This window comes from Gopherus flavomarginatus, chromosome 20 (genome assembly GCF_025201925.1).
Source record: "Gopherus flavomarginatus isolate rGopFla2 chromosome 20, rGopFla2.mat.asm, whole genome shotgun sequence".
In the NCBI taxonomy this organism is placed as follows: Eukaryota; Metazoa; Chordata; order Testudines; family Testudinidae; genus Gopherus; species Gopherus flavomarginatus.
Window position 1 is genome coordinate 11,427,138 of NC_066636.1, and position 11,635 is coordinate 11,438,772.

Genomic DNA, 11,635 nt, shown 5'->3' on the forward strand with positions numbered 1-11,635 from the left:
GACATTGTGTGATGCTGCTCCTGTGCTCTGTTCCCAAAGTGTTCTGCAGCAGAGGAGGGTCTCTGGTAGTATGTATGTTACTGGCCTATTGGGGTGATGCTGAAACAGGACAGGGTACAGATGGCATTGTGGGGGTGGCATGAACCTTCACTCTTCATTTCCCCTTCCAAGAACAGAAGGGACAGGAATCCTTAAACCAGCAAGACCATCATCTCATAGTTCCCCTGCATGACATCTCTGTAGATGGCTCTCTGAGTGGGGTCCAGCAGAGTCCCCTCTTCCCTGGAGAAATACACAGCCACCTCCTCGAAGGTCACCGGCCCCTGAAAGAGCAGGAGTCCAATACTCAGTACCTGCTGACCCACCCACAACACCACTATTCACGGAACAGCAGCACCAGGGAAATGGAAGCTCCGGGAGGCACATGTTAACAGAGTCCCACCCCACCTTGCTTACAGCAGCCAGGAGGCATCAGAGGGTAGAAAGAGAGAACCTTTGTGTCTCCCATCTGACAGACAGAAGCAGGGTCTTCACATTTATCACATAGCTACTAGCTAGAGCTTAATATAGGAGATGGGGCTGTCTCTGGACCCTGATAGTGGCTCCCTGGTAGGAATCCAAGCACTCTCCAAATAAAATATATGGAAGAAAGGGGAAGTCAATCATAAAGAATAGAAGTTAGAAGGTCAGAATTGTAGTGCCCATTAACAAAGGTTTAGAGAAAATAGAGCCTATCAAACTAACGGGATATCCTTATTGGATGAGATCAAAAGTTTGGTTGCAGCTAATAGTATTGATGTAATATACCTAAACTTCCGTAAGGGACATGACTTGATTAGCACAATATTTTTACTAAAAAAAACTAGAATGATACAAAATAAACACGGCATACATTAAATAGATTAAAAACTCTGGTAGTAAATGGGGAACCATGATCGAGTGGATTTCTTTTAGCAGGTTCCTGCAGGGATTGGTTCTTGGCCCTGTGCTATTTAACATTCTTATCCATGACTTAGAAGAGAGTACAAAATCATCACTGATAAAGTTTACAGTTGCCACAAAGATTGGGGTTGGTGGTAATTAATGAAATGTCAGCAGATTCAGGCTCCATCACTGAGAGTCTGGGAAGTTGTCCCAGCCCTGGCTGGAGGGTTATTTCCTGTTCCACAAAGAGGGGAAGTTCCTTTCCCAACTCCTGTGCCTTGAAATTAAGACCTATCTGACACTACATCCCCATATTCATCATAGTGGTATGATTATAATATGATTAGGACATAATTATGATCTATTTTGTAGAAGATGCATCATGTGTGGTGTCACTGGAAAAGTTCTGATTTGCTGAATAGGATTATCCTATTTGTGTGCACATATCATGTTTGTATCTGAAGTTATGGATATTGACTCTGTATCTGTATTTCAAATGTGCTTACTCTGGGTAACACCCACAATGAGCCTTTCAGGTACAACAATGAAGAAGCCAGACAGTGCTGATGGCTCAACAAAGACAATGGACTGTGGAAGAGCTTAGCCTTCCTGTGAATGTTTCAGCCAGCCTGAGTCATGGCTACTATGACTCAGCAGGGCCTATGACCAGACCACATGACACTAAACTCCATTTTAGTACCTGTATTTTTCCACAAACTGGACTAGGAACTGAGTTTGGAACAAAAGGTTCCCACCATATGGAAAAGCTACATAAGGTGGGGTGTGACATCATCTCTTGGCCTCATTCTCCACACAAGAGAACTTCTGGAAACACCTGAGAAACAAAAACGGATGTGGGGGAAGTGCTGCTCCCAGGATCAAGAGATTTCTAGCTTGTGTATGGAAACTTGGGGGACTGCTTGTACCATCAGTCAGGGTGAGAAATTGCTAATTCAAATTCTATCCATCTAGTATGTTAGGCTTAATCTGAGTTTTGGTTATTTGCTAAATAATCTGCTTTGATCTGTTTGTTATCACTTATAATCACTTAATCTATCTTTCTGCAGTTAATAAACTTGTTTGATGCTTTATCTTAACCAGCGTATTTTGAGTGAAGTGTCTAGGGAAAATCTCAGCTTGTTGTGCACATCTGTCCCATATCGAGGGGAAGGGGAACTACATTAATGAGCTTGCATTATAGAGATCCCTGTGCACTATAAGATGGTATCATTCTGGATTTATACTACAGCAAGTGTGCAAGGTTGGGGAGTGGGAAATTGGCTCTTGTCTTCTATCTGTCCTTGAGTGGCTTAGGTAACGCACTCAGGTAGCTTAGTTGGCTGCATGGCGCCACCTGCTGTTTTGTTGGGTGATAACAGGCCCTGGAGAGGCTGGCGAAATCTCCAGCAAAGCAGTGTGAGAAGGGCCAGCCCAGCGTGAGGGTTAGAGGACACAGCAGTTCCCAGAAGCTCCACAAACTGCCTCCTGGGGGTGACAACCCATCACGCCCTACACTACACAAGTCTCAGCAGGTTTGTCACATGCTGTCCCCTCCCTTTCTCCACCCGAGATATTTCCTGCTTCCCACCATCTCTAGCAATTCCCACCCTCTTATGCATTTACTGCTCCTCAACCTCCAAGCAGAGCCCGACACCCTGATAATCTCTTACCTGAGCCAGCTCCATTGCAGCCATTTCCTTGCCCCTGGGAGGATGAGATGATCTGCAGCGAAACATGGATGTTATTCTCTGGCCTGCCGGGGTGAAAAGGGCAAGGTGTGAGAATTCAGACTAGGCTTTGTCCATTCCACAAGCCGATTCCCCCCAGCTTTTCCCCTGCTAATGCACATTCTAGGTTCTAGCACACTGTGAAGCACAGAGTGACCTTATTCCAGTACAGGCCTAGCCCCCTCCCACCAGGGTGTAACCCTCTGACACATGGGGAAACCCTCCCAGTAACAGTCTCTCTCTTACACGTATCAAGTTTGCGGACAACACCAAGCTGGGAGGGGTTGTAAGTGCTTTGGAGGATTGGATTAAAATTCAAAATGATCTGGACAAACGGGAGAAATGATCTGAAGTAAATAGGATCAAATTCAGTAGAGACAAGTGCAAAGTACTCCACATTGGAAGGAACAATTGGAGGCCAGAGAAGAGCAGAAACAAAGGAGTCACTTTGGGGGATTCTCCCTGTCATTGTCCCCAAGGCAGCTGTCTCAGGTTTACAAAGGTGTTTCATGTTCCAGCCTTTGTACAGTCTCTCCTGGGAGTGCCCCTTTCATGGACTGGGCCTAGTTTTAGTTTTTGGTAGTTAACAATCTTGGTTTATTGTTCATCTAACCAGTATGTGTGGATTGAAGTGTGTTGGAAACTCTGTTTGGGATAACAAGCTGGTGCATGTCATTTTCCGCTGATGAAATGACAGACTTCATATGAGCTTGGGTCGTTCAGTAGCGTGCTGGACAGTGCAAGATGCACATTTCTGGGGGAAAGTTGGGCACTTGAGAATTTGCTGGTTTTCTCCTGAGGTGTAATTCATGAGTGGCTCTCTAGCAGCACTCAATACTGTGTAGCTGGGAGTGAGTTACATGCTGGAGACTGTGTGTTAATTGGCCAAGAGGGGCTGTGCTCGCGGGAAAACAGTGGAAAAGGCACCCCATGCTGGAGGACTGAGGGGACAGCTATTTAACAGTCCAGATTGTACTCTGGGTAACATCACAGACACTCATTATGACAGAGCCTCTTACAACACAGAGAAAGTAAATCCATGTCCCAGAAATCGAAGACTCCAGACAGAGGGCAAGTGTCCCTGGCACTGTTTCTTGCTGACAGAGAGGTTCATAGACAGTGCGAGAATCCTGGGGAAGCTGGGAACAGGAAGCATGGGCTGGCGGGGTTCGGTGGAGAAAGGGAACAGGAAGGGCAGGGATATTACTGAATCCAGGATCTCAGCAGTACTAGATGACAGGATAGCACATAGTGCAGCCCATTGGAAAACACAATCCCAACTATACATACAAAATGATGGGGTCTAAATTAGTTCTTTCCACTCAAGAGATGGATCTTGGAGTCACTGTGGATAGTTCTCTGAAAACATCCACTCAATGTGCAGCAGCAGTGAAAAAAAGTGAACAATGTAGGAAATAATTAAGAAAGTGATAGATATGACAGAATATCTCATAGATCATATTTGTAAAAACAGCAAATAAATCCATGATAAACCCACATCTTGAATACTGCATGCACATGTCACCCCATCTCAAAAATAGATATATTGGAATTGGAAAAGGTTCAGAAAAGGGCAACAAAATGATTAGGGGTATGGGACAGTTATTGCAGACCTAACCCCCAGTTTCACTTGAGCAAACAGCAGATATTTGACACTGTGCAATACGGCTCCTGTGCTCTGTTCCCAAAGTGTTCTGCAGCAGAGGAGGGTCTCTGGTATTATGTGTGTCACTGGCCTATTGGGGTGATGCTGAAACAGGACAGGGTACAGATGGCATTGTGGGGGTGGCGTGAACCTTCACTCTTCATTTCCCCTTCCAAGAACAGAAGGGACAGGAACCCTTACCCAGCGAGGACACAGTCTCATAGTTCTCCTGCATGACATCCCAGTGGAGGGCTCTCTGAGTGGGGTCCAGCAGAGCCCACTCTTCCCTGGTGAAATACATAGCCATCTCCTTGAAGGTCACCAGCCCCTGAAAGAGTAAGAGTCCAACACTAAGGACTTGCTGCCCCACTCACAGCCCCAATATTTGTGGCAGAGAAGAGTGAATCAAATGGAAGCTCTGGATGGATCATAGTCAGGAGAGTCCCACCTCGACCTGGCTCAGAGTATCCAGCAAATACCAGGGTGAGAGGATGAAGAGAGAGCCCCTTATCTCTCCCAGCATATCCATCACTCCCCTACTAGCCACTGACTGATACAGGAGATGGAGCCCCTAGCAGGGTCCAGGGAGAGCTCGCTGGTAGGATGCCCAACACCCTCCTCATTGTGAGGAGCGGGATATGAAGGGAGAGGCTGCTCCAATAAGCCTGACTCATGGGTGTCCCCTTTATATCTCACAGCAGCTGATGGTTAATGAGGTCAGGCTCCAGCACTAGGAGTCTGGTCAGTTTGACTAGCTCCATGTAGGTGGGTTATTTTCTCTCTTCACAAATTAGGGCATTTCCACCTCCAAACCTCCTGGGTCTGTTCCTAGAATCTAGGCCACTTAGTAAATAACTCCCAGCAGGTCTGCCACACCCTGGCCTCCTCCTTTCCCCACGCTGTGAATGTCCTGCCCCGCTCCAACCTCCAAACCAGACTCTGCAAACCTTCCCATCTCTGGTGTATTTGCTCTCCCTTTCCTCCAGCAGGAACCCACCAGCAACCCCCCGATAATCTCTACCTGGACTGACTCCACTGCAGCCATTTCTCTTCCCTGTCCCACGCCAGGCTGGGATGAGCTGGAGCAAAACATTCTGCAGCCTGTCTGGGGGAGAAGGGCAGTTGTGGGCGTTTCAGAAACGGTTTTAGTTAATTTCACATCACAATTCCCCCAGGTCCTTTCCCTGCAGACAGACACCCTAGATTCTGTCATGCTGGGAAATGCTCAATCTGTTTATTACAATTTAGACCTGGCCCCTCCTGCCAGGCTAAGTCCACAGACACATTTTTAACCTCCCTTCTCTCTCCCCTCACCCCTTCTCTGAACACAAGGCTAGAAAAGAGCAGAACCAAAGGAGTCACTGTGGGGGATTCCCTCAGACACTGACCCCACGGCAGCCACACCCCAGCAGGGGGAATATGGAGTCAGGAACTGGCTTTTGCTCTGTCTGATCCTTGTTTTGTTCACTGGAAAGTGGTTCTGCCCCAGGATGCAGCAATACATGTGTCTGGGTGGACTAGAGAGCTGGAAATCTCTCCCCCACATTCATTTCTCCCACTGCCCCTTTCAGTCTCCTCCCTTCCCCTGTCCTCTCTCCCTGCCCCTCTGGCTGGGACAGTCCCATTCCTGGGGGCTTTGCTCTCCCATGGCTGGATTTCCTCCTGGCAACCGCTAATGGGAGGAGAAATGAGGTGGTGTTGTTTGTGCAGAGTCACTTTCTTGCCAGACCCTAGGACATTCCCTGAGGTCTTTCAGTTACCTGGAGACTCTGGCTCAGAATTTAGTAGTAACAGGGCCCAGGACTGCCCTAGGGGGCTAGGACCAGCTGCAGAAAGTCATCCCCTGGGCCGGGCAGAGAAGAAGCTTTAATTAAGGTCACTTCCCAGCACAGAGCCCACTGGGGGAGCAGCAGCTGCCAAGCCTGGTCTCCCAGATCACAATGGAGGCTGCAGCATCTGACCCAGGAAGCTGAACCCCAATATCCTGAGCAGAGAGGGACGGAGTGTATGAGCAGCTTCCCTCCTTTAGCTCTCTGGGGAGAGCAGCTAATGGGAGCCCCTCCTCACAGGGAGGATGGCTGATCTCATTTGACCCACTGTCCATCTGGAATCACTCCTTGTCTTTCCATACAGTGACTCTGGATTAACAACGGTCTCAATGACACCGGATTTCAGAAAGAATGAGTTCAGAACGCTGTGGAAAAGACCATCGTGTGGCAGTGCTGACTCCCTTCCCACCTCCCTCACCCCCGCAGATCTAGGACAAGGACTGCGGGCAAAAATTTTCCAAACGGAACCGAAAGTTCCTGCAGTTTTCAAAAGAGGAGAAAAGTAAATTCTGTGAATTCACACTAACAGTGTTTGCTAAGTGGACAGAAAGTTATCACAGTGACAGGGCACGTGACTGGGGAATGGACTTGGTGACCTGGTGACTAGGAGCCAGGACTCTGGTACAAGTTGACCAGAGAGAAGGATCATGGTTAGCAGCAGCCCCCAGACACCCCCTAGTACCCAGAGCCCAGACCCCCCAGCCAGGGGCCCCAGACACCCCCCAGCCAGGATCCCATCAGATATTCCCTGGGACGCAGCCCCCAGAGTCCCTGGCCAGGGACCCCAGATACCCCTCAAAGCCCCACCGGCCAGAGAACCCCCACCACACCATGATTGCCAGGTTGGGAATCCCAAAGGGTTCCCCCCCACCAAGAGCCCCCAGCAGCCAGGGACCCCCTCAAGGGACCCCCCCCACTGGGAACTCAGTCCCTCACTGCCTGCCTAGGAACTTCCCCACCCTCCAGAACGATCTACCCTGACATTTGCCTGGGACTCCCTCCTCTGCCCAGTGTGACCCCCTGATGCTTTACAGTGCGACCCATCACTCTGCTTCCCTGGCATGCCCTCACCTAGTGCCAGGGATCCCCTCCCCCAGCTCTGTGCACTGGGCATGGCAACAAAACCAGGAACCAGCGGGGGAAGCACAGACAGAGCCCCTGGCACAGAACCAGGCTCCCTCTAACCCTTCTGTCCCGCCTCCCCGAGAGACACCCACCCCCACTGTTACTGCAGCCACCAGGCCCCCAGCGATACCCACCTCCAGGACCCATAGCCTCAGGGATGGGCACATCAGAACCACCACCCCCGAAAACCCCAAACCTCCACAACCCACCAACCTGACTAGGGTACCCCCTGCCCAGCCACCCAGAGGCCTCCCGCTACCACAATGCCCCTTCAGCTGCAATCTCCCCACACAGACACCCTCCCTGCCCCTGCAAGTGTTACCTCACAGAGTGTGAGAAGTGGCTAGAAAGTTAACACCACCTCCTGCTGGCCAGTCACACAGGCAGAGGGAGCCTGGGGAGTGCTTCCTTAACAGGAGAATGAAAGGCCTGGAGGGCAAGAAAGATCCACGGGCTGTCACTAGCAAATAATAGCCACCATGGATCCACCCCAGAGGCGGCTGCATCTTAGCACATTGGGAAACAACCCATCATATTCAATTAGAAATAAAACAACTAGAGAGAAGTGGGGCAAATGTTTGGGGTATTTTATATCAATCTTTGAGACACGCAGAGAGAACCCTGTCACAAACGACATTTGATAACATGAGAGAAAACCACCAAGATCGGAGGGGATTTGATGTTGCTATTAAATAACTAGTGGAAAAGGGGGACTGTTGGACTGGATTTTATATGACTGTCCAATACATAAACAGAATGTGATGGTCCCCCCTGGCCACGGGGCAACCATTCACGTGAGCAGCTCAGAGCCCTTTGAGGAGCTGATTTAAGGGCGGGGGGGGAGCTGGAAGACTCCCTGGACAATGGAAGGGGGCCGCAGGGGAATTGGGAAATGGGGTCTGGGCAGTCTCCATGGGGGATGTGCTCCTCCCTTCCCTTCCCTGCCCTGGCAGAGAATGGGAACCTCATCCCATCCCACTCCAGTGGGAGCCATGTTCTGGGGAATGACCCAGGGCAACAATTTCCCACCCAAACAAGGACAAATCGCTGCAGATAAAATGGGTGGGAAAATCCACCCCCCATCGGAGTGATTTTAAATTGACCTTTGAGAAGTATGGAGAGAAAAGGGAAAATCAGAGGCAATTAGAGAGCTGATCATTGGGGGGGGGGAGGAGAATCTCCCTGGATTTTATAGCCACGTGTGATAATGAGAGAGAAAAGGGGAAATCTTGAGAGAATGTGTGTGTGGGAGGAAGTGGCAAAAACAGGGACAGGATCCAGTTAACTCACCTCCCTCCCACCCCGGGAATGTCCTGGCTGCACAGAGACAGATCTACACCCCCACCCCAGTGACCTCCCCCCCCTGCAACTCCGGTTTCTCCTCCCCCCTCGACACCTCCGCCCTCACACCAAAGGGGGGGACTCTGCCAGCGCCTCCCCCTGAGCTCAACTCCTGCTCCTCCCCCCAGCCCGGATTGTGCCCTTTAGCCCCCCACGAACCCTGCCTCCAGCTGCCTGACCCTCGACCATCAATTTCCTGCTCTGCGCCCGCCCCTCCCACGCTCCCTGTTACTCCCCGCCCCGCTCCAGCCCCGCCCCCAGCGCCCGGCGGAACGTTACGGCTGGTCCGGGCAGGGGGAAGGGCAGCGGCTTCAGCGGCTGTTACTGGGCATGCGCAGTGCCCGGGAGTAGCACATTGCTATTGGGAGGGATTTAATACACTGCCCCCCCCGCCGGGCCCGGGGTCCGCCCCTCCCCCCCACACGACGGCCGGGCCCCGGCCCCCCCATCCCAGCGGGGAGGGCGGGCGGATCCTCCTGCAGCTCCACTGGGGCCGAGGCGCCTTCAAGGCTTCTCCCAGGCTCCCTGGGGCAGAGTCACTTTCCTGCCCCCCAGCGCCTCTCATTCCCCGGGGGCTCCGGGTCATAATGTCCCACCGCCCTTCCCCTGCCTGCAGCTCCGGCTTCTCCCCTCCCGCCCCCGCCAGCCACACCAAGGGGAACCCCCGGGCCCCAGTCTCTGTCCCCACCTGGATCCCAGCGGGGCCGGGGGCAGATGCTGGCTGCAGCTGACAACAGCGGCTCCGCTCCGGCTCGGGCAGCTCCAGCGCTGCTGGCAGCAGGTGGAGAACCAGGAAGCAGCTGTTCAGCCAGGGCTCCGCGTCACAATATGCCAGAGCCCCGCCCCCAGGAGCTGCCCCACCCCTGAGCTGTGCCAGAGCCACGCCCCCAGGAGCTACCCTGCCCATGGGCTGTGCCAGAGCCACGCTCCCAGGAGCTGCCCCGCCCCCGGGCTGTGCCAGAGCCACGCCCCCAGGAGCTGCCCTGCCCATGGGCTCTGCCAGAGACCTACCCCCAGGAGCTGCTCCGCCCCCGGTCTGTGCTGGAGCCCGCCCCCAGGAGCTGCCCCGCCCCTGCTCTGTGCTGGAGCCCCGCCCCGAGGAGCTGCCCTGCCCCCGAGCTGAGCCAGAGTCCCGCCCCCAGGAGCTGTCTGCACCTGGGTTGTGTCACAGCCCCGCCCCCTGGAATTTCCCCATGTTGGGTCTCTGAGCTTTGTTCTCCTGCCGCCTTCTTCCCAGCACCCCCTGCTCCCTTCCTGTGTCTGCAAACACGCCCCCTCCCCCGGGGCCGGCTGCAGTGCTCCCTGAGGCTGACTCCAGTGGCTGAAGTTGCCTCCATTTCTGCTTCACCTGGAGGGGGAGAGACAAAGAGAGGAGATGGTCCCAGGGTGTGAAACCAGAATCAGGGGGCAAGGAAAGAAGGACTGTTTGGAAAGGTGGGGTTATTTTGTGGGGGGAGGGCTGAGCCAGAGGGATTCAGAAGAAGTTGGGCAGCAGAGGCTCAGGGAAATTGAAGGGAACCTCCTGGGTGTCTCAGTGTTGCCCAGGGTTTGTACAGCACCTTGCATAATATGGGGTCTGATCTCAGTCATGGTCTGTGCAGCACCTGGGAGCCCTGATGTCTGTTTCCTGATCACAGGCTCTGGGAATGGAGAGAGGGAAACCTCAGCACCTGAAGGTTAATGCAGCCCTGTGTGCAACCCCTGCTAGGGTGATCTGACAGCAAATGTGAAAAATTGGGATGGGGGTGGGGTTAATAGGCACCTATATAAGAAAAAGACCCAAAAATCGGGACATCTAGTCATGCTAGTCCCTGCTGTTCTCATAAGGGGTCGGCTTAGAGAGGGTTTGGCTACACTTGCAGCTGTCCAGCGCTGGGAGTTAAAGCTGTCTTCCTACAGCTGTTTAGGGAAAGCGCTGCAGTGTGGACACACTGACAGCTACCAGCACTCTGTCATGGCCACATTTGCAGTGCTGTTGGGAGTGGTGCATTATGGGCAGCTATCCCAGCATTCAAGTGGCTGCAATGTGCTTTTCAAAAGAGGAGGGTGGGGTGGAGTGGAGTGTGACACGGAGCGTGGGGGAGACAGAGCGAGTGGATTTTTGGAGCTGACACTGTGTCAGCTCCCTGCCTGGCAAGTTCAAGCCTCCTCCCCCACCCCTCTCTCATTCACTAAATGCAAATAGCCGCCTTTGTTCTTTTCCTCACAGACCAGATAAGCCGCTGATCCAAAACAGACCCCCGCTCCCCCGTGCCCACCCGGCTGCTTCTCTCCTCAAGCAAACACCAGCTGTGGGTGTTCCAAAGGGATCCCCCCTGCCTCTGCTCATTCACTGCAAACAGTAACTGTGTTTGGTTTTTAGATAAGCAGCTCCGGGAGCCTTGAGCTCACAGCAAAGCAAACAGAGGCATCACACCAAAACAAAGAGCGTTATCTCTACTTAAAAGCATTATGGGAAGGTTCCGGAGGTCAGTGACAGCGTAGTAAGATTAATCACTGTTTACACTGGCACCCCAGCGCTGCATCACCAGCTCTGTTCTCTTTATTCCTCTCGTCGAGGTGGAGCACATGCAGCACTGTAGCCAGGGAGATACAGCGCTGTATGTGCCTTGCCAGTGTGGACGGGGTGTAAGTTACAGCGCTGTAAAACCACCACCTGCACTGTAACTCTCCAGTGTAGCCAAGGCCTGAGTTGTAGTAATAATAGCAGCCAAGAATCCGGTGGCACCTTCTAGACTAACAGACGTATTGGAGCATGAGCTGTCGTGGGTGAATACCCACTTCGTCAGATGCAACAATAGTCCCCTATGGGCTAGTGGTCAGGATTCCTGGTTTTCACCCAGGTGGCCTGGGTTCAACTTCTGGTGTGGGAAGAGTGCAGAGCTTTTGCCCAGAGTGGAGGCAGGAAATGAAAGGAACAGGAAGGGATCCTGCCAGCAGTGGAGTTAGACAGTGTAGGGAGGGGACCCCAGAAGTGGGGGTGGGGCAGTGGTTGGGGGGGAGATGAGGGAAGGATCCCAGCAGTGCGGGAAGTTGACAACCTG

The 11,635-nt window shown here is 52.5% G+C and overlaps 1 long non-coding RNA gene across 1 annotated transcript; it reads right to left on the reverse strand.

The window, feature by feature from the left end:
* Positions 1-250: 250 nt before the first annotated feature.
* LOC127037882 (uncharacterized) lies at positions 251-5,349 on the reverse strand. The gene is made up of 3 exons (XR_007770506.1): positions 5,318-5,349; positions 2,595-2,677; positions 251-323 (listed from the first exon to the last, which is right to left on the reverse strand). It is a non-coding gene; the product is annotated as an uncharacterized LOC127037882 (long non-coding RNA).
* Between the last annotated feature and the right edge of the window lie 6,286 nt (positions 5,350-11,635).